We start from the raw sequence: 23,654 nt of genomic DNA on the forward strand, positions 1-23,654 counted from the left end.
ACTGTATGGTTTGACTAAAATGAACAATGACAGCAATATAGTCCACAATGAGCAGCGCTAAAATCAACCTGCGTAGTTGTCCCTCCATTGTGACATTAGAAAGTGTCACGTTTATCTTGCAAGTGTACTCTTCTTCATCGTTTGGTTTACTTCCTGGATTTTTCCCAATCAAGAGCAGTTTTCTCACACAAGGCATTTGATCTGGTCTGCTTGTAAATGCTGCCGTGAGAACACAAACCAACTCTAGGCAATTATACAACTTTGTACAAAATGAGTCCCTGAGTCAGACCAAAGGAGACAACTCTAGGTCTGAAAGCACCCTGAGTGAGACAGAGGCAGCTGCTCGGAGGAAACGAGGCTTTTCGTGGTCAGGCTCCAAGATAACATTATCTTTTGCTTTCAGTTTAGAAGTAGTGAAATTATGGCTCACAGCAACTTAATATGATACAATCTCTGGTTTTTGTTTGATATCTAGTGACAGCAAAAAAGATGTTGCACACTTGGGATTCGTGATTAGCATAGTTAGCACTCATTAGCTTGGAAGGCTCCCTTGACTTGTTTACTGTACCACATGAATGTCACTGTCACCCTGAGCATCCTGCTGAATCCTGCTCAAACCTTCTGTCATCCAAAATAAACACTATATGAAAAAAAGGAAGGAATAGTCAAATATTTGTTTTGAACAGCCAAATCCAACTCGATGGACATAATTCTGAGCTGGGTAAAGCCCTGGAAAATTATCTCAGTAAGCCCTAAATTAAGAGTAACCCACTGATAAATGGTAACCAGCTGATACAAAAATACAGATAATACAAACGCAAATTCATAGTTTTTGGAAACTTCAGGGTTGAGTTACCAAAACCTTACCAAACCTTTACTGATAAAGTGATTACAAACAAAAGCTAATCTGTTAGATTCCTCCAAGCATCAGGTTTTCCTCTTAAAAGCCTGTGACATGATCTTTTTCACTTTCTGCCATCGAACAATTATATTTCTCCCTGCTCTGTCTCACGTTGTCTTTTCAAGCTCAGTGGTCACACTTTGGAAGGTGAGCTGCAAACAAGCTCCAAGTTCAAACACATTGAACTTTTACAGCAGGTTTGAGACCAAGGGCAGCACAGTGGTGGGCTCAGTGTCACGTCTCTCCTCACGGGAGGCCAACTGCTTGTCACTTCTCATGTGCTGGCAGCTTCATATAAGGCAGTCGCTGGACTGTCCAAGCGTACGTGAGTCCGAGGGCTCCTTTTGTAATGATGCAGGGTGCATGATGGTGATTTATGCCACTTAAATGGCATATTCATCAGGCACACACTGGGCTTTTTTTCTATTTTTTTTAATCTTGCCTGCACCTGTTTGGAATTAGTAAGTCACCTTGAACTTAAGTGTGCCAGGATGGGAGGAGCAGCACAGGCAGGTGATTCAGTATAGTGGTCAGACAACACAATACTTTTTTGGGGTTGCGGGCATCACTGAGGTGCGCTTCATCAACTGTTTGCTCAGATGATGTAACAGGCAGCAGATGCAGTCACGTTCTGTGCCGTCATTATGGCTTTTCCAAGCAATTTGCACAAGAACACAACCTAACGACTGATAAACCTTGTTCTGTAGACGTGTTGGTCAAAGTGACTTTGACATGAATTTCTCAAGCAGAAAAAAACACAACACGAGCCAATAAAACACACGCAGCAGACATCAACAAACAAAGTGCTCATAAGCAAACCTGCAAAATACACACACTCACAATACACAACACACACAGACACACACACAGTAATCGCCTGCAGTGCTGCGTTTCATTGTCCCTATTTATTCAAGAAAATCAAGCATCAGCAGAAAACGATGTGACTGATTTCACTGTGTAATTTCTGTATCTTGTTTTTATTTTTTCCTGATTGGTATTAAGACCATGTCGCTTTTTGTCCTGATTGGCTGAGAAGCAATTTGATTACAGGAACGTGCCTAAGTGCCTGAATGTTGCCCAAATCTGAAAGCTCTCTGTTGGTGTCATTTGACATTGTGGTGCCTAGATACCAAAAATAATTGTGAAACAGGTTTTCTATTGAAATGGTAAGGCAGTTTTTATAATACTTAATTTTCAATAAACATCTGGTTTCAGAAATGTTCGTGAAATTCAAGGTTGCACTAAATAGTTCAAAGCCTCAAAGTTTAATTTACAACATTGACATTTGAATTCTTAATCAACATTCAAATACTGTCTATTCATTCCGTTTAGATCTGGTATTTCTTCACGGTGTCAGATCAAGATTATTGTACACTAATATTATCAGTGTTATTACTGTTTGTTAAATCAGATTCCACTGGTGGCCATGTGCATTTCCAACAACTCCAGAGTGTTGTTGAGTCCAAATGTCAAACTGTATTGAAAAAAACTGAATCATTTAGACCTTCGTTTAGACTTTAAATCATCAATAAACAATTTCACTGCAGTCAAAAACAGTTTGTTCTCCCGCTTGCTGCACACAAAGCGACACACGCACCTGAATTAATGGAGCGGTCATGCAGCAATTTAACAGCACCACTGATTAATTCAAGAATGTTGCATTTTATGAATCATTTAAAAGGAACAGTGTGTAAGATTTAGGGGTATTTAGTGGCATCTAGTGGTGAGGACTGCAGATTGCAACCAGCTGAAACTTGTCCAGGTTACAGTTCCTTCAGTGTTCACTGTGTAGGAGGATTTTACCAGGAGCTGAATTATCTGCAGAGTTCTCTTCCTCTTCAAAACAAAACAAACAGACCCAGTGATTTAAACTGGTACAAACACTAAATAAAGCAGCTACAATCGTGTTTTTCCAGCGAGTTTGTTGTGAAGGTGCTGCTAACTACAGTGGCTGAAGCAAAAAATGAAAGGCCCTATCTAGAGCCAGTGTTTGGTTTGAGGGTTCTGGGCTACTGTAAAAACATGGCAGTGATTTCCACGCCAGACACCGACAAGAAAAGCCATCCTTTAGTGGTGATATGATATGTCGCTGGGCGGCGTCAGTTTGAAATGCCATCCCACATGGTAACTTAAGAGGCTGGGGCTGATAGGAGGGGGGAGGGATGGGTCCAACAAATACTGGACTTTCAGCTGAAAAACTGCTGTTCCCTTCCCATATGGATGCTGAACCAATCCATGTTTGTTTTCTAACCCTAACCACGTGCGTTTTTGCAGGAAATTAAAGTAAATATGAGGGGTTTTAGCAACAATATCAGTGGCGGCTGCTGGTCTTTCAAGGAGAGGAAGCTCATTTTCGGCCTACATCATAAAATGTGTCCGTTTATTTATACGTATATTCTACCCTCTGGGGCTGCTGCGCGAGGCTAGTGTGACCGCCTGTGAGTCCTTTGGGATGGTGGAGCGGCTCACAGCAGCACCCGCTGCTCGTTGGGGACAGTAACTGCAGAGTGACAGAGTCAGAGTCTCCAAACACGAGTACAGTCTCCAATAACACCAGAAAAAGATGCTAGATTTGTCGCTAGTCGTTTTTAACAAAGAAAAAGTCACTGAGAGGATTGGAAAAGTCTCCAGATCAACTCGGAACAACGGAATGAAACTTGAAAAATGCTCCGGTGGAGGTTTATATTTCAAGATCGCTGATTCGCTCATTTTGCTGTCAATCAAAAAGGATTCAGCCTCAGACAGATCATCCAATCATCATGCAGAAGCCCAGCGTCCAGGCCAGCCGAGGCCAGCCCACTGCCCCATAGACCCCCAGAGACGCTGAGTGTCCAATGGGCGGGACAAAACCGAGCATTTATCCAATGACTGTCTAGTTTCGCTGCAGTGGAACAACCCACTCTGTGCTTCCCCATTGAAGTCTTTGGACGCTGAGCTTCCACTGTTTAATGCACTGTGATGCTACGGGAATGAATGAGAAGAAAGTCGTGTCAGTGACCTGTGATAAGTAGCTGATTCTGAACAAAAGCTGAACGCGTTCAACGCGCATATTTAGTCAATGAAATGTAAACACAACAGTACATATTTGACCACTTATTTTTGACATTTTAGGGGAAGCTGAGCTTCTCTTGCAGTCTTAGAGCAATCGCCACTGAACAATATAATAAATTTATTTTGAAAAAGACTGTACACATCTAACAAGCAGAAACTGTACATTTCCTATGAAAATGGAAGTGTATTTTGAAAATCTACAATGCTTGTAACAGACTTAAACTGGTGTCCCAGAACGCTAACAACAGACGCATGCTGGAAACCTAGCGTGTCATATGTAGACATCAAAAGTCCACTGAACAAATGGTGATATGTGACGAGTTGGGAGTGAGAATACGTTGGCTCCCTATGTTATTCTAACACTCTCAAACACTTGTTGTATTTCACCAATATATCGTCCTATATCTTACAAACTGGACCTTTAAATCATTAAAGATGATTCTATTTAAGCATTTTTTTTTTTAGGTTAATGACATCATAAAATATGATGACAAACATTCAAAGCTTCATTCAAAAACCTCAATTGAAGCTTCAAATGAAAAATGATGACATTTAGCACAACACTAATGAAAATCAATAACACACAAACTCAAATTGAGAACACATGATTTAAATTGAAATGGGAAGTAGCACGACTCACACCATGAAATCTGACTACAGCCACTTATAATAGAGTCATCTTAACCACAGCACATTGCCAACTGTGCTATAGCAGCACACATCTCTCATGTGTCATTTCAGGAGGATCCTGCGAGGCAGCACCGTGCGTGATCACTCGTGGATGTGCCATAATGCCAAATCAGGAACAGATACAGTCTTTTTTTAAATATCTGGGCTTTTAACAGGAAGACGTAGGAGTAGAGAAAGAGCTTCATGCTTCATGGCGGTCCTGCAGTGGCAGAAAAGTAAGAGAGAATCAGACAAAGGGTGTCAGAGGAGCAGTGATAGTGTGGTGGAGGCTCTGCAGACAGGCTGTAGCAGAGTGGTGGAGGAGCAGCTCAGGGGTGTCAGGCTGGTTTCCTCTGCCAGGCTGAAACAAGCTGCTGAAACAAGGCGCCCCTGTGCAGCTAGTGTCTGCAGCATTGCCTGAGTCCACAGGGTACTTTTATTTCTTTATTTATTGTATTTTATTTTGGATGACAAACTGAAGGAAACATAAATCATGCTTAATAAATCAGCTGCAAAGATAAGTCCATTGTCATGTAGCCCTGAATCTGGGGTTGGCTTTGGGTTTCACCGGCGAGCACTGAAGGAGAGGATGAAGAGCAAGACAAAGCCGGGCTGTTTTCTGGTGGTTAGCTTAGCTTTGTTTTTACATTACAACAAATTTAACATAGCTAAAATGGCACAGTAACAGTACAGAGTCAGGGGTCAGTAGTAACGCATTACGAGTAAAGCACGAGTAAACATATATATTCTTTAAGGAGCAAATGTTACGGCCTCCATACAAACAGAAACAAAACGCGGCTCAGTAAGGGCAGGAGGCTGCAACATATAAAAAGAGGACGCCACACCAACGGTAACTGTTTACCAGCTTTATTGTGTAACCCCAAAACATTAAACAAAGACACAAACAAACTAAAGGAAAACAAAAGGCACTGGAGACCCTGGCCAAAATGAACAAAAGGAGGGAAGATGTTGGGCCAACCACGTATTGGGCCATCGCTCCCAGCGTCTCCCCCTAAACTATCTAAAACATGATTGAAACCTAAAGAAAACAAAAGAGATGAATAACGTAACTACTGGCAATCTCCAGCTCAAACTAACACAACAAACTAAAACAACAAAACCACAGCACCTAAAAGAGCATGGGGGAAAAGAACCTGTTTGGGGAGAGGAAAAACAAGGGAGGAAGAAAAAGATTCCTCCCTACCTGTTTGTGAGCCATGTGCTGTGCCATGCCTCTCTGTCTCTACACTCTCTGTCCCTCTTATCCCCTCCTCCTCTCTCTACCTGAGTGTAGATTGCACTCAGGTGTGCAGCAGGCAGAGGGAGGAGGGAGACAAGCCTGACAGAGTGAGAGAGAAAGAATGAGAGAGAACAGGCTGCTGCACATAACAGCAAATACTTTTCATATTCTTTTATTTTAAACCGTACTTCTACTTTTTACTTGAGTGAATTTTTGACCAGTAATCTACTATTTGCTTCACTACATTTGCATTTCATACCTTTCTTACGACTAATGTGCTCTAACTGGTTTCCACCAGCATATTGCAAGTAAGGTGGCCCACTTGGCCTATGTCAACCCTCTGCCCGCCTGGCTAAAGCATCAGTTTTTCAAAGTGTATTTCTGATTTTTTTAAACTACAGTAACCTGGAAAGTAAAAGAAAACATCCTGCGAACTTTACAATGGACAGCAATAAAAGTTAACAAATCTTGTGACTGACATAAACCACTTAATCCACCTCATCCTCTATGGGACATATGGCTGCAACAGCATCTGCTCATCACATGTTGCCTTTGACATCATGCTGCATCTCTAGCAACTGGTCCAGTAGAAACACCAGAAAGCAGGGCCATTTCTAGTTTTTTTGGGGCCCTATGCGCAAAGTCTGTTTGGTCCCCCTATTTCTATCACTTGTGAATACACACCAAATCTTATCATATTCCATCCCTTATCACAGGGGTGGCAGTAGCTCAGTCCATAGGGACTTGGGTTGGGAACCAGAGGGTCGCCCGTTCAAGTCCCCGTCCGGACCAAATATGGAGCGTGGATTGGTGGCTGGAGAGGTGCCAGTTCACCTCCTAAGGCACCGAACCCCCAAATCACCTGGGGCACCTGACCGAGGCCCCTTGGCCCCCCTCACTCTGACATCTCTCCACTTTGTGCATGTATATGTCCTGTTTGTGCATGCGTGTGTATTTCGGACCTGTATGTTAATGACAAAAGAGTGAAAAAATTGAATTTGTAATTGAATTGAAATGGTGTGGGATTAATAAAGTATATAAAATGAAAAATAAATAAATAAAACAAAATAAGCACATGAGACCAAATGCTGCATTTTACTTGTCACAGCCCGGCTCAAAAGCTGTGACAAAATCTGGAGAAAAATTAGCTCGCTGGTAATAATGATAATTTATTTACAAAAACACAAGTTAGGTCAAACATGTATAGTCAGTAATCAGTAATGAAGTGCATGCGTGGGTGCATGGCAGTGTGTGTGTGTGTGTGTGTGTAAAACAGAACAGAAGAACCCAGAGCTGTCCTCAGGCCGGGAAACAGAGTGAGACTGATGACAGAGGGAAGTATTGATGCTGGAGCACACACCAAGGCTATTCAAGAGAAGGCTGAGATACGGGGTCAAACATGGGGGGATTGCACATGCGCAGTAAAATCTGGTCTGCGCTTCCTCAAAGGCTCAGTACATGGCGTGAGACCGCGGAATAAAGGGGATGTGCATGCATGTCATTTTCACAGCTTATTACTGGACTGTCACTGGTGGCCTGCGTTGTGGGTGAGAATGACAGAGATGCAATTCCGACAACTTCAGGCAGCCGCCGTCCAAAAGTCCAAGCAGACTGCACCAAGCGCACTCTTTGATCGCCTGAGCGGATCCTGCGCTTTTTATCTAGCGCCCCTGCTGTCACCCTCCAGCATCGCAGCTCAAGTTACACTGCGCATGTGCAGTCCCCCCATGTTTGACCCCGTGTCTCAGCCTTCTCTTGAATAGCCTTGGCACACACCAGGCCCAGGTGTGGCTCAGTCAACCATAGACCCACCTTTTGGCTCCTGCAACACAACCAGCAAGAACCAGCAAGAGTGCCATCTAGAGTATGGGAGGAGGGTGGTCACATAATCATGAAAAAACAAACAAACATATTATAATTTAACTGCATTAATAACATCAAAAAATACTCCTCTCTGTCGTCAGTCTTGCACTGAGTCTCAGCCTGAGGACAGCTTTGGGTTCTTCTGCTTTGTTTTCCACGCACACACTGCCACACACCCACACACTCCATGACTGATTACTGAATACACATTGTATTGTTTGATTTAATCTGTGTTTTGTAAATAATTTAACGTCATTATTGTCAGCCAGCTCATTTGTCTCCCGTTCTTGTCATAGCTTTTGAGCATCTCTGTGACGAGGAAAACAGACAGTACCCACTTCCTGTGTAGCTTTGGTCACTCGTGGCAGCACTGAGCACAATGCAGTCGAGCAGCATCCCACACTGAGTGATGCAACTTCCACCACTCAACATGGAGCCAAACCTTTAAATTGAGAAACTTCTTATCTTCCATCAATGATTTCCTAGCAATTACTTTTATATTGGATGATTCTGCACCTCAGATAAAAGGGAAAATTACAGTCCCTTTCAACCTGGTGTGTTTCCCATAAATGTGGCTTTGTGGGTCGCTCGCCACGGACACTGACCAAAATCAACTACACTGACTGTGTTGACCATCGGGGGATATTTCCCCCAGATGCAGCAGCCTTTTAAAGGTTTCTGGATTCAGCACAGACGCCGAAGCAAAATTGAGCTTTACAGCTTTTTGGCGGGAGGAATTCATTGTTAGTTTTCGTCTCTTCAGGGGAATTGTTGTTAATAATAAAAAGAAGAAAATAACACCAGCTTCATCCTTTTAAGAGAAGCACTACATATTTAAAAGGGTGCTTGTAAAATACTGTCATAACTCCTTTCTTCTTTGTCCTTTTTTTTTTTCATTTCCTTCAAAGACTCTCTCCACTCGCTTCTATCAAATGATTCTTTGTTTACTTGTAGTTTATTGACATTTCCATTCTGATCCGTCTGATCTTCCTCTCTGATGCTTTCTTCCGTTGCGTTTTTCAGCTGTCTCTCCTCCACACTACAACTGTTTGCTGTCGCTTACACCACTTTGGTTCTGATGTTGCCTCTTTGTTTCTGTGAACTCCACACCTTTCTTTTCCTGAGTCATATACTGTATGACATCCTCTGACATGCTCCATCTTATCTATTCTGCTCACAGCTCTTCCTTTTAGCCCGTCTAGTGCTGTTTTCGTGCCGGTTTCACCATTCCCTTTTGTCAGTAGCCCTAGGCCATTTTACTCTGGATGTTTCTGCCCGCTGGTCTTTTCCTTCGTTGGCTGCTTGAACTCTTGACCCACCAGACCCACCATTTTGGCAACTGTGTCTACAGCTTGGATCGCTACATGTCACCAGACTTGAACCAATTGTATCTTTGACTTCTCAAGTGGTATTGATCAATGAGAGGTCTCTCTTTTAACTTTGTCAAGAACCTCTTTTTTCTCACTGTGTTTTTCAGGGCTTTTCAAGTTGCTATGTTCAAACAATATTTTTACTTCCTGTTTAGTAGCCATGTGCTTGTGCTCATATTCAGGGCATATGTAGTCCTGTAAGCGGGGGGGGGGGGGGTCGAAGGGTACAAATGACCCTGGCCCAAGGCCAAGGGGGCCCATGAAAAGGTCTTTGGTTGACCTTTAAATGGGATCAAGTACAACAGTTTACTTACTGACTTTATCACTGACAATACAAGTTAAGTCATATAAACTGATTGATACATCAGTCACAGTTGTCTTGTAATTTGCTTTAAGTAACAATCAATTATGAAACATCACAGTTTTAGCATTTTCATATATGTCAGAAATGGTTGCCATGTCCTGTAAAATTTACTTGTAGAGCCACCGAGCGTACACAGTAATGCTAAAATAACACGTTTTATGTGATACTCACGGCACAGTGCGGCAAATATAGGTTGGTACGATTATAATATATGCGTCTCCAGAGTGTTCATCCACAGGACACAGAGAGAGGAGGAAGAGGGAGAGGGAGAGGAGGAAGACCAGGGAAAGGAAGGGGGCGAGGGGGTAGAGGTGGTGCAGGAATGGCCAGGCGAAGAGGTAACGTTAGTGTCTCGGCTACCCAGAGGGAAGAGGAGGAGGAGAGGGTGGCAGCCTTGGCAGCAGCACAAGAGGAATCAACAGATTAGGCTGTAGGCTAGGCTAACCATTTAGCTGTAGCTCTGGGATAATGTTAGCCAAGGCTAGGAAAACGTTAGCACGTAAACGTAGCCATCACTCGAACTTAGACGAGAGGGAGAAGTAGTTGCAAACATGAAGCCAAAATGATTTTAAAATATCAGATTGAATTACCTGTCTAGCAGAAAGCAGGCAACCTCCGCATCCCTTGTGAAATCTTCTCCTTCAGGAGTTCTTTCCACCTGGAATAAGCAACGCCGATATTCACACGCGTTTTGTCCCGCCCTCGCTTATCTGATCTTTTTCTTTTATTTGGTGGCGTGGTTTCCCTCTTACGGGGCAAAACGTGTGTGGTCCTCCATTTAAAGTGCGACAGAATCATAAAAGTACAAAGCAGGTTCATGCAGAAGTGCCCCGGATTGATCCTCACCTTAACCATCTCCAGTAATGGCAAGATCTAGGTAAATGTGAAAGGCGAAGCGCGTATATCCCTTTCGGCCACTGTATTCAAATATCGCGATGCAAGAAGGCAGCCTCCAGCAGACCGCACCCTGCCTGTATATATATAGAGAAATCATTCTAAGCCTATGAGAAAGCTTCCATTTGTATGTGAATTGCATTACACTTTAGTAAATATATATTGATGAAAGCAATAGTTGATATTTGCTAATAAACAACCATGTAAATTACACATTGTACCTTTAACACATTTCAGCGCATCTCCCATTTCCCGCAGGTGTTGTTATATGGTTCAGAAACAGAAATTCAGGAATATAAGGCCTGTTTGTTCACCCATGATTTCATGTTATGATTTAACACCTTGCAGTACTTCGATCAGTGTTTGATTTGACTTTCAATAGAAGGCATTTTGTCGGCCCAGGACACAAATATAACTACCTCTGCTTTTGAAGGGTCTTAACACAGAGTAGATGCAAAATACAATCTGGAAATATGATTAATGGGATTATATTCACATGAAGTATAAAATTTTGCATAGTGGCATGGCGATGAGTGTGGACGAGGGGCCCACTTTGGAAAATGTTGTCCCTCAGCCCACATCTCCTAATGGCTGGCCTGTGAGTCATCCTTGAGTTTATTTGGAGCTCTTCCGTTCGCTGCAGCTGAATAGTCAAAAACATCTCCTCCTTGACCTCGATGGACAATGTCAGAATCAAAGGACAACCGCAGTGCTACAAGAATCCAACTGCACTTAACTAGACCTCTGTGGTGAAACTACAGTGTTCCCGAGAGTGGACTACCAAAAGCACATCTTAATTGTATTAAACCTGGTGATTTTATTTTCAATCAGGAGAGACTCGTTCTGAGAGAAAGGAATATTTGTTTACATGTGCACATAAGTATGAGGAATGTGAAAACTCTTTGGAGATTAGACCCCATTGTGATGTCATATGTTCCTGGAGGGTGGTAAAGACATAGTAGATTAGGGAACTACCCCCTAATCTGATGAGGAATGGGCTCGTCTTGGGATCTGGATAAGGTGACTGGAGGTGAATGGGGTGGAGGACAATCAGTACGTTTACATGGACAGTTTAATTCCACTTTTAATCGGAATGAAAGGCCATTCCGATTAAAAGTGGTCATGTGAACAGTCATTCCGATTGAAAATTAAATCTGATTAAAGGGGGTGGTTTATTCCGTTTGTCATTCTGAATGAAAGAATTTTGTGTGCATGTATACATTCATTCCTCTTTAAGTTCATTCCGGTCTTTCTGCGCATGCTCGTTTCCTTGCCCTTCTGGCGTGATGACGTATATAGCGCACATAGCAGCGGGCTGCATAGCAACGGGCTGAGATAGAGCAGTCGGACTCGTTGCACTCACTGGTTTCCATTCGCCACAGCACGGTCTTCTACCTCCCTTCTTCGACCTTCTACCTCCCTTCTCTTCCTCAACAGACAAAGCATTAGCAGAACAAGGTTGTTGTCGTACTGCTGCTTCAAGAATATAAGCAAAACAAGCCCGAAAAAGGCACTAAGAACGGCATCGTCAAGCATCTTGTTATCCGGAGCGAGGACTACAGTGTTTTCTTCCGGGAAGCGTAAACATGTAACATCCGCCCCGCCCCCTATCCAATCAGAAAACTTCCCTGCCCCAAACCTTGCGCAGACCTGAATAAAGGCGATTAAACTGATCTCCCATGTAAACCCTCAGTTGGAATGAATATTTCCCATGTAAACTACCTGGAAAGATTTTAATTCCGAATGATTTCATTCAGATTTATTTCATTCCAAATGAGAAGCCATCATGTAACCGTAGCCAGTGTGGCTGCCTAAAATGATAGCTGAGAGGAACAGAGAGGAGAACAGATTTAAAGTTTGGTAGCAGCAACATGAATGGCTGAAGGAGATTGTGGCAAAGTCTGACTGGCTAACCGGGACAGGTAATACCCATAGTCAGCTGATTGGTGGAAGTCTTTCTGACTGAACTTTCCCTAAGCTTCATTACTTGTCTGTTTTATTTTGTTGCCTTCTTATAGCATATTATTTTTATGGGCATATTATTATATGTGGATGATGTAGTTTTTGCTCTCTCACCTGCAGAAATGCTGAACGTTGTCGAGGAATGGTGCTGGAAATGAAGACTCGATGGTCACTCAAGACAAAACACAATAGTTCATGTCAGAAGAATATAACTGGAGAGAACTTCAGTTGTTTTTATCTTTGGCTCTTGAGTGCTGTCATATACTGACCAGTATAAATATCTTGGCTTGACGCTGTACATGCACATGCCATTAAAAGGAGCTGTCAGTGTTCTAGCGCAGTCAGCAGGTAGAGCACTGGGATCTGTACTGGCAAGTTAAACATTGTAGTCGGGACTCAGGGGTGTGTCCCTTGTCTGACTTTGCTTCTGGTGTTTGGGGGTTTTGGAGAACAAGTTGTAACACTGAGCATCAGAGAACGTCCTCTTTGGAAGTTCATGAATTTACTTAACTTTTGGCCATTAGCGGAGATATGGGATGGTAACATCCAAACATCAAACATAAATGTCAAATGCTTCGGCTTTGGAATAGACGTGTGAAGATATCTGATCAGAGACTCGCTGAAAAGATATTTAATTGGAACATCGCCCATGGTCATCCCTGGACTAATGAGGTGGAATTTATCAACATGTCAGTTAATTTCCAGGACAGGTTGTGATGTTCAGGTGATTAGGAGTAAAATGTTGATACATGGTATAAACCAAAATTGCACACTTTCTGTCTCAAAGACTAATTACAGTGTACAACCCTAGGTGGAGTTGAATTTAAACAAAAGACAAGGAGCCTTATGTGCACAGTTGCCTTAGAGACTGATGGGTTTAATGCCTCTCCAGAGGAGGACAGACTTGTTGTGTAACAGGTGACATTGAGAATTAGGTTCATTTTATGTGTGTCTGTCCTGCATACAAAGACACTTTGTACTTTTCAGCGAAACAGCCTCCACCTACACTTTAAATTGGGTAAGATGACCATGAAAAATTTGAGTTATATTTTAGAAGAGGAGTCTTTTTTGTAGCAGACTTTGTTTGCTTGGCCTTGGACTGAAGGAAGAGTATTTCAGTTTGGCGACTGATTAGTAAGATATCATGTATTTTGGATTGATCACAACAAAGATTTTGTAATGATGTCTTGTAAATCTATGAGAATTGTACTACATTTTTCAAAATGCAGTACCTTGTAACATGAATCTTGAGAAGTGCTTTTCAAATAAATATTATTATTGTAATTTTTCTATTCTTATTATTATAAATTAAATCAAATTAATCAAACTACATAACATTATCAATTAAATTAATTAAAAATGAAAATGGAATATAGGCGACCTGTCACAAAAGTGAAACGAAATGGTTGTGACACTGAGAATGGTTCCTTACACTCACCCTCCTGTCCACCTATATTTATCCACAAATATCCCAATATGATTATATGAAATTTATGCAAGATAGGCATAACGTGTGAGACCTACAAATGTACTACTCTACATATCATCCTTCTTAAGTTTCAGACATCTCAAATTAAAAACATCATCTGTCTAAAAACGTCCCATTTTCTTGATAGACAGACGTCTGTGTAACATTTATGATGCTGGTTATGATCGTTCACATTCAAGATTCAAGATGTTTAATGTCACTCCGGTTACAGAAGTACAATTATGTGTAATATTTTCACTGAAAAGCTCAACAGTAAATATAAAAAGACATATAAAATATGGTAAATGAACAGCACTTGTACAGCTCCTTTCTAGTCTTCCAACCACACAAAGCACTTTTTCCACATATTACATTCACCCATTATGCTGCATAATCATGGTACTTGTGCACAGAATAGGCTGTTGCTCTCTTAATCAGAGCTGAACTTGAAAAAATGTAATTCTTTCATGATGTACCTTATACATGGAATAATCTGCAGAAGACCTTCGTTTTAGCTTATTTCAGGTTTGCTTATTGAGGCTAGAATAAAATGCTTAACAGGAGATGTAGTGGTGAAATGCTCAGGTCCAGCATACTGAGAGACGCAGGAAGATCCTGGCCTGGAGCCACGCCCCACAGTGCCCAGACCCTCCACGCCCCACAAGGCCTTCCGCAAGTCAGGCATTCTGAACATCGTCAGGTTAGGTGGCCTGCCGCCAACAAGAGGGAGGAGTGGTGCCAGTTTGATGAGGATGTGGACCAGATCCTTGAAGCCACAGTCAGAGGGGATGCTGACCAGAGGCTGCAGGCAATGTGCTCTTTGATTGTCTGTGTTGCTGCTGAATGAAGGAGCAGCATTTGACCAGTGGTTCTGGGGGGGTAACCGGGCCCGAAACACCCGATGACCCCAGGTTACATCACATCTTTGTTCATGCTCTGCATCATTGAAAGAAAGAGTCTCCCTCAAATGATTTCCCAAGTCTTAAATAAAGGTTTTGAACATAATAAAGGAAGCACTTCCTTAGTGTATAGAGAATTCTAACTGCTCCTATCATGGCTGCCACGTAGACACTTGCAGGTCATTTCACTCAGCTAGGAACCTTCTTAAGCAAGAAGGACTATTCAGCCACAGCCATAGATTTCAGGGAGAGTAAGCAGCACGCTGACCCGGCCATGAATACAGCTCTCATGGGCTGCGAGCCCATTACATCCTCAGTTGGGTCTTTTCCCTCCCATCAGCTATTACTATTGTTATTGTTGTTGCATGGTCTTTCAACAGCTGTCAGCGGCAATATTCACAGCAGTCATTAGAGGAATCTCACTGAGACAATTATACAGAGGATCTGAATTGAATAAACTACATGCTTCACACTGTGGGGCAGAACAATGACTTTGGTGTTGGAAAACTGAGTCGGGATCATCAGTTCAGTTGCTAACGGACTTCCTGTGAGGGAACTGCTGACTGTAACTTTCTAGTTAAACTGGTAGTGTCACATTAGGAGAAATAAAAAAGATTAGAGGCTAGAATTACTGTTGATGGTGACAGAGAGATGCAAAATGCTGAGTAAAACCAACAGATGTGAGAAAAGAGGGGAAGAAAACTGTGCACCATCAGCTTTTCTTAACAGAATTTAAAATCTAGTGAACAGCCAGGGCACATAGGAGGTAACTGGCCTGCTCTCTTGTTGAACAAACCATGCCAGTTTTTTTAATGTTAGGTGGCTACGTTACGGCGTATTGCATAAATCTCAAACATATAGCAATGCCAAGCCTGGAACTTATTTGGCATGTACAGTTGTACCACTTGGGGAAATACTGTACCACTTTTTAATGAGATGCATTAGTTACAGTTAAGCCAAGTTTCAGTTAATGCTCCAGAGTCTTGTCTGTACAAAGTAATCTCATTCATCCAGGTAATGTAAAGCAGAGTCCAACCGAAATGATCCGGCTGACTTTTGTTATGAAAGAGAGAGCTGTTTATCCAATTGGCTTCCTTCTAATGTGCAGACTGGACCATTAGTGATACATCCTCGTTCCCCTTGTGGATGAAAACCTAATTGATGCCATCTGTTGCTCAAAAGTTGAGCACCTTCTTACTGTGATGTCCCCTCTGTGGTGTGTTGGAGAAATGCCGAGGCAGAGATTTTATAGCAGCGTTTGAGAGCCTTTTACAGAATGCCTATGAGTTTTACATTTCCTGGTAATATGGCACAAAACAAAATTGGCTCAGTGGGACAGCCCAACAGTAGATGAACAAGCGTTATGCAGAACGCGGTGAAATTAGATCTGCTGTCCTTCAGGCACCCCGGGTTTGTGCAGCAGTTGTGCAGGTTTTTTGGTCAGCTGGCCATCGGAGGTGTTTCCTCTCTAATAGCTAAATAGGCTGATCCCAATTAGGGCGTTTAAAAATGTAGTGAAGGGTTTGGGAGAACACTGGAATTTGTAATTACCTCTCTAGCCAGATCTGTTTCCTTCTGTCTGACTTTTTTGGTGTACAGCATGATTCTGTTTATTGATGCTGTATTTTGTTTTAATGTGTTTTAACCTCTCTAATTCCGCCAGGATGCTGACGTCCTCGCCCTCCCCCTCCTCTGTTAAAGGGAAATTTCGGTTTATTTCAACCTGTCTCCTATCGTCCTAAATTTGTTTCAAATGACTAGTGACATAAAAATAATAGTTAGCATGTTAGCCGTTAGCCTAGATACAGCCGGGGCGCATAGTAGCGTCAGACCTGTTAAAATGTAAGTGAATGGGCAACCTTCAAGTGCAAAGTTAGTCCACTAAACAAGCTTTTTTCCCACAAAGACCGCCTCATATCGTTAGGATAAATGTCAGAGAACATATAGAAAACGACATGTAAACGTGTTGTCTTACCTTACCGGTGTGCTGCCATGTTTGTTAACCATCTAGCTCTGCTTTGCAAAGTGCGGCCGAAATATCGCGAGAACAAGCCGAGTGACCGACTTGTCTTTTGGAGCTCCGCCTGGATCTTTTCATGGAAAACACTCTGTAGAATGGTCATACTTTGAGCAGTCTTCTTCAAATTTGAAACAAATGTTCATTGATAGTGTGTCTACAGCCCCATAGTGTCATTTACCTGCTCAGGCGAAGCCACAGATAGTTATTCATCCTGAAAAACGTTTTTTATTTTATTTTAGGCAAAATCTTAAATTTCTTACTGACTTCAGAGGCCCATTACTGTGTCTCTGTATCACCTAGAGTGTTTCTGACACTTTCACAAGAAACTTCAGAGAGTTTTCTTTCTGGCAAGACCTCATGCATGCATGTAGTCAGAGCGGTTAAGAAGCTACAGCCATTTTAATTTGGGTATGTCATTTTAGGCGTTTTTGCTACATAATAGGGGTGGGGTACAAGAGGTTAATCTTTATTGTAATGACAGCAAAGGACTGAAAATAGGCCAAAAATACCAAACCATCAACATGAATGAATTATCCATTTACTATTATTATAAATGATGACCTTCAAATACTTTTACATTGATTTTTTTTGCCACAACAACTGTATGCATTTGACAGATAAAATGTTGGCATCGCACATTTCTGCACACCATGGTTACTTTACATTTGTATGTTTCATGAAGTCTATGAGCTGATTTTGTCATCAGGAGGTAGAGGGGACATGGATGGCGTGACACCTACATGAGACACAAGACATCAAGCTGCAGACCAACAATCAACAAACATTGCATGGGTGTTGTTTTAGCAACTCATTGCTGTGTTTTGTCATGAACTGACTCAGGGGTTAGACAAACAGAGGGAGAACACACATCAGGGTGGAGGTCAAAAATGAAACAATTTATTGAATAATGTTATTTTACAGAACAAACTGATGAGATGTGAACAATCAGTAACATCAATGGTGTGTGCCAGCGTGAGTGGAAAATGTTGCATGCTGAAAGAAAAGACAAATCAAATCAGTCAAACCAAAGAACCATGTTGGAGCTGGGAGAGCTGCAGGAGAACGAGGCAAAATGAACAACCCAGCTTTGTACTGTAGGCTTGCAAGCTCGTTAGCCCAGGTGAGTCAGCTTCCTAACGATGTGCACTGCCAGCCCCCTACCTGCGAGGGGAGGAGAAAGCACCAGCAGGCCAGGAAGAGTAGAGGCACAGGAGGAGTCGTCACAGGGTGTTTCTCAAAGTCAAAGGATCCTCAAGCAGCTGAATTTCAAGGATGCTATGTGATGGAACCCCGATGAAGGACTGTTCCAATGTCAAGGATCCTTCTGAATTTCACCGAGGACTGAATCCATCTTTCAGAGAAATTCCAAGAATGGATGTGTGTATCCTCAGTGGGTATAAAATCTCTACAATGCTTTGTGCACAATTTGCTGGTAGTGAAGACGGGACCTCTTCACTGAAACCTGCACCAGCTGAGCTCAGCAGGATTAATATCTCCAGGAGTTTTTATCAGACAAGCATGAAAAAAATATTGACAGACACCTCATAATTTACACTTCCCAATGTGTCCACTGCAGAATAATGAGATTCTGAAAATAACGTGATTTAAATAAAACATGAAAGTTTTCAAATTAATCATTTACAGCAAAGATGTGCTATTTACTATTCACATGATAATTGCTTTCATTCTGTCAGCTTTAATTGGTGTATTTTTCGGGGGAAGTGCAGAGAGAACAGCCACAGTAAAGACATTAGAATATCCTGCAGGTCAAAGCATCACTCATTTGTTTGGAGGTGAACATATTTCAGAGGATTACATGGCAGTATCATGTGCAGGCAGCAGGTCAGCTGTTTCAGAGCAGCGCGGCTCATCAGATCAGATCTGCTGTTAATCTTATTGTAGCAGAGTGTGTGGTGACACACAGAAAATAAGCAACACTGTGTGAGTCTGTGTTTATACTGTTAATGATCATTTATAACTTAATTTCAGCTGTTATCTTTAATTCACTCTGAAACTCTGAAAATACTGCTACATTTGTTTAAAACTGAACAGCAAGATTAGAGAATGCCAGAATTATCACAGTACCCTGAAACCCCCTCAGTCTGCTGAGGGTTAATGATGCACACCTGGGGACACTTGTTAGCCTGTTCCATGTGTGTTCACTGAATGCTAGGAAGGACTGTGGGATCCTTCCTTGGGAGGAGGAGATCCTTGACTTTGAGAAACACCCACAGTTTTCACTGGGCATATTGCCGCCAAAAGTGCCTGTCTTTTACAGAGACATCGCTGTGTCACCAGCCGGGATCGTGTCACCAAAACGTGGATTCTTAAGCCCAAACATGATCTTTTTCCTGATCATAACCAAGTTATGTTTTTTGTGCCTAAACCACATGTCAACTAGCCTGGAAATCCAGACCCAAATCTAGAAAGATTTAGGGTCTGGCTATGAGTAATGCAAATGGCCCAACTCGAGGGGCGGCACCAAGCATGCATTTGAAAATATCACTGCACGCAATTGGATAACACTACGACCAATCAGAACAATACACGGGGTGACGTATCCAGAGCGCTACCAGCGGAGCTAACTGGTAAATTAGACTCTTGCCGTATCCGGTCGGCAAAACAGCAAAAACGTCCTTCTTGCAAGGGAAAGATTCGAGCGCCGTCTTCTGTTCCTCTTTTAGAGAAAAAGCCAAGTCTAACTCGTTCACTGTAGCGGCCAAAGCTGTTTCAAACAACTGGTGTTCATCCGTAGCCATCTTGCAATGTTTACTGACTGATTCCGGACTTTGTCGTCGCAGCACTGTCATCATCTGTTTAGCTCGCCTCTGGCCCGCCTATATCAGATACACCGATGTGATTGGTGCAGCTTGGCTACAAGGGCATGGGTAATGAGCATCATTACTGATTGCCAGAGTGACTCGCTGAGCAAATTCAAATTGTGCTCTCGCGAGAACTCTGGATGTTCAGGGTACATGTCAACCACAGTGTTGTTAAAGCATAAAGTTTCAATGTATGCATTTATTCTGTTGCCTAGGTTGCCTTAGTAACTACTTCAGACTGGGAGACCCACCCTGCTTCTGTTTGCAACAGTAAATGCATTAAGGGGGGATGTAATGCCAACTGAATTAGGTTCCTTATCAACATAATGAGGAAACATTAGAAAACAGAGTGACCAAACAAAAACTAGTTGTCTCAAACAAAAATAAATCACAACCAAGTTGCTGAGCACAAAGCCAGAAAATCAAACTGCTGAGGCACCCCAACCTTGACCTGCCTAATAGGATATCTAACTAACCAAGCTAGTCTTCAGTGGCCTGCTGGGCTTGAGGCGGCTATAAATGCTGAGCTCAGTGCATCACAGAAGATCGAAGAAGCAGCCAACTGTAATACACTGAAGCATGCCCCTACTCAGGGTTACCACCAAAAATAAAAAAGGCAAAATAACAAAGTGGTAAGATCTTGACCTGCCCCTAGTATGGGTGCTAAAAACTGAAACCTCAGCTAAAGACAGAGCAAATGGTTTAACAAAAAACAAGATGACCTCTACACCCAAACAAAGGCCACAAGATACACACAAACATCCATCACCTCATGGATGTTCTATCCCAGATGAGCCCCTTTTGTTACACTCCACCCTTGGGCGGCCCTGTGGGGCAAACAAAACTCCAACACTGACCCAAATAACCACATAAGACACCTTTCAAACACTCAAATCCATTGGATTTATTAATAAAAAACAAGCAAACAAGACAACAAAAATCCCAGGCTGAGAGGCAGCAGGACCAGTAGTCCTCTCACCAGAAGCTTCTCTCTGCTGCTGGCACAGTAAATACATCAAGGGGGAATATTATGCCAATTCAATTAGGGTCTTTATCAACATAACAAGGAAACATTTTTAAAAATCATACGTAGAAAATATTCACTGACAAGATCTGTTTTTCTGACAATACTCACTCTTTGAATGCAAAAGCAGGTTGTCGCAGCAAAATTCATTTCATGGTTGTGTTTTGCACGTACAGCACTTGGTTAAAGCTTTGATCTCAGTTAAACATAGGAAAAAACACAACAGTGAATTAAAGCATGGGACACAATAGGCATTTTTGGACTGGGAGAACTTTTTTGTAGCTCTAAAACTCCCTCTCCCCCACACTTTGTATTGTGTCTGCACCCCAAGAACTAGGAATGATCGTAGTTCTTAAAACACCATTTTGGGGGACCATTTTAGCTCCTATTTCAGAGTAGGTTCTCTCCCAGCACAAAAGGAACCATAAGTGATGTAAGTGTGCAGTGATCAGTCCAGATGTGCTGGAAGTGTTTGTGGACTGGTCAAACACAGTCAATGCAGCATCGGCAACCAGCATGATACGATACGATACGATACGATACGATACGATACGATAAGACACGGTACGGCACAATATGATATGATATGATAAGATACGATACGATATACTTAATTGTCCCTTTAGGGAAATTTGTCTTGAAGGAGCTGCAAAAGTATTGCTGCCTAACACCAGCACAAAACAGAGCGCTAAAAGCAAAGTACAACACAACCCCTAAAGCATCAAGCAACATTACTTATAATCTTAATTGAGGTTGGCACAAATGAATTTTTAAAAAACACAAACAACAGCTCATAATAAAAGAAAACACAGATAAATGGGCTGACATAGGAGTCCAGGCTTCAATGAGCATATATGTGACGGTGGAAATACAATAATATTTTGACCTGTCAAAGTGAAAGAGACGTTACCATGCCAACCACTGGCTGGCTCACAGACTTCAGCCTTCCTATTGGCGTTGCAAATGCAAACAGAAAAAAGCTCTTGAGGTATGTACTTCTCAGTGGGCAGTCCCTCTCAGGGAGTCCTCAGAATGGTTTGATCTGAAAATGCCTCATGTTACTTAATTACATTTAATTGAAACAGTGCTGTGCTTTTGGTACCTAACTACTCACAGGGCACAGGATGTGAACCGTGGCCTGCGGCTTCAATGTTCTTTGCTCTGTACAGCAAACCATCCCTTTCAACCACCTTCCCACACCTTGCATGTAAAAACATTCCTCCACTGGAGAAAAACTTTGCCAGAGAACATAAGACTGAAAGCAATTACATTTTCTGCAAAACTCATTTGGAGAAACAAATTAGTATATGAGCGTAATTTTGAGGAGACGGGTCGGAGTGACGAATGGTTTCTCCAGGCCGGTCTGACTGACACTGAAAGTGACAAAGTCACAGATTACAGAGGGCATCAGATTTTATGAGGGTGGTATTTTTGGCCGCTGCTGCATTGAGCACAAACTTTCCAGGGACGCAAGACGAGAAAGAGCAGTAGATTGAGATGGGACCTTGCAGTGTTATATGAGGGTTATTTAAGGTAAGGGATTTGAAAGCAATGAGAAACTTTCCTGACTTTGTTGGGAAGGGGATGATATTCTCACGGCTGGCAGTTAAATCACCCGAGGACAGAAAAAATGTGTTTTGGTGAAGGAATTGTGGCGGAGAAGGAGGAGTGGTGATGATCACACTACGTGCTCCAAGGTGCATAAAGACAAAGCTGGGTTAGGTAATGGTTCAGTAATAAATTCTGGACCATGAGAAGACATTCAAAATTGCATAATTAGGAGCAGGATAATGAGCCTGCACCTTTTTGCAGATTCTTTAAGATTACAAAATGAGTAATGACATCGTAGGTGGCATAACAAATATGAAATCTAATATTAAAAAGGCATTCCCTCCGCAGCAGGGGCTGGTAGTAAAGTCACTTAGGCTAAATAATGTAGTACAACAAGGGGCTAGAAACACATAATAAGAATCACTAAACAAAAGAGGAGTTCCAGGGAAATTAAAGAGATATATTTATGAAAAAAAGAGAGCTGAACCTCCACACACAGTTTCCATTTCCTCTTGAATTGCAAAACTAAAATCTTGCTCAGGGCAGAACACACAAAACCCTGCAGGGAAACACTAGTGTGTCATCAGAAGAGCAAAGTGGTGAGCACTGCAGCGTGATCAACAACAGGAAATATGCATGAGCTGGAAAAATATCGTGTTCACAAGCTTTGTTCTGCCCAAAAGGAAGTAAATTAAAATATGTACGGCATGTCTGAAACTTAATTTAATGTGTCAGTCATGTGTGAATGATGTGGTTACCTTTAACTAGATAAGAATTGACCTGCCTGACGACATCAGGGCTGCAATCACTTTTAAAAAACTACTTTTTAGAAATTGTTTTTCTGTGATTTCATTTATATTCCATGGCATTTTAGGTTATTTTGCTTTCTGTGTTTTAATGTGTCTTTAGTTTTTGTCTTTTAGTTTATGTTAGTTTTATTATCCGTGTTTTATTGTGCTCTGTTTTTGCTGTAAAGCACGTTGTAACTGTGTTTTGAAAGGTGCTAAAAAAATCAAAGTCCCACACTATCCTCACTTTCAGGTTCATGCTTATATTTAGGGTTTGTAATAGAACAAGTTTACCAGGGCTGCCCCCTGACAGGTGAGGATTTGGATCATCAGTCAAGAGCCCTCGGAGATTCCTTCAAGTCGAGCAGTCTTTTTTTGGTCAGTTAGTGTTCAGTGTGCTTCTAGGGACATTTTGGTCCCCAGATTTAGCTGCAGAGTGAGCGCTCCTTTCTTTCTCACTGCTCTCCACTACAGGCAGCTGCAGACCCAGACGAGACTGAGAGAAGGCAGCTGCCCGGAGGAAGAGAGGCTTTGCCAGATCAGGCTCTGAGATAAAGTTATCTTTTACATTCTGCTTAGAAATGGTGAATTTACAGCTCACAGCAACTTAAGATACAGTCAATGACTTTTGTTTTATATCTAGCGCTGGCAAAAGATGTTGCATATTTCTGATATGTTGTTACACTTATGGTTCCCTGCCTGTCCTTCTACAGGAGTGAAACACCTGAGAGTATTTGGGGAGGAGAGTATTAAAGGCAGCCGAGGGGT

The sequence above is a fragment of the Epinephelus lanceolatus genome, chromosome 2 (genome assembly GCF_041903045.1).
Source record: "Epinephelus lanceolatus isolate andai-2023 chromosome 2, ASM4190304v1, whole genome shotgun sequence".
In the NCBI taxonomy this organism is placed as follows: Eukaryota; Metazoa; Chordata; class Actinopteri; order Perciformes; family Serranidae; genus Epinephelus; species Epinephelus lanceolatus.